Source organism: Plasmopara halstedii (assembly GCF_900000015.1).
Source record: "Plasmopara halstedii genome assembly, contig: Scaffold_1594, whole genome shotgun sequence".
NCBI classification, from domain to species: Eukaryota; Oomycota; class Peronosporomycetes; order Peronosporales; family Peronosporaceae; genus Plasmopara; species Plasmopara halstedii.
This window is the reverse complement of record NW_020188505.1, coordinates 395,014-395,476: the sequence shown is the minus strand read 5'-3', so window position 1 is coordinate 395,476 and position 463 is coordinate 395,014. Positions and strand designations below refer to the sequence as shown.

The 463-nt window shown below is 44.9% G+C and overlaps 1 protein-coding gene across 1 annotated transcript in view; it reads right to left on the bottom strand.

Moving 5' to 3' along the window:
* Positions 1 to 463, bottom strand: part of PHALS_01862 (aldehyde mitochondrial precursor) — a gene marked incomplete at both ends in the record, with an annotated part of 3,995 nt that overhangs the window by 642 nt on the left and 2,890 nt on the right. The gene's annotated exons all lie outside the window — the stretch shown is intronic.

Sequence of the window (463 nt, the reverse complement as noted above, 5' to 3'; positions counted from 1 at the left end):
GTTAGTCGTGATGCACAGTTTATGGAGAACGTGTTCGACTGCGGAAAGCACTCTGCTCGGCACGAGATTGTGATACAGGATGAAGAAGAACAAGATTTGTTACAGTCTGATAAGACAGATAAAAAAGATGACGATGATGCTGCGCATTAAGAAGACTTTGCGCCTGGTAGCAAACCTTACAACTGTTCAGAGACGCTTGAAAAAGCTGTCGAAATTCCTAGACCGAAGCGATCAAGTCGTAATTAGTCTCTCGAAGAGATGACAGCTGCAGCTCAAGATTTTGAAGCGGCCTACATCAGTAATTCAGTGGGAGTAATGCCGACAACATTTAAGTCGGCTATGGAATCCAGTGATGCAGGCAAGTGGAAAGAGGCATGCGACTCAAAAATACCGTCGCTCCAAAAGAACAAGACCTGGACGCTCGTGCCATTACCAAAGCATCAAAAAGCAATTGGATGCAGAT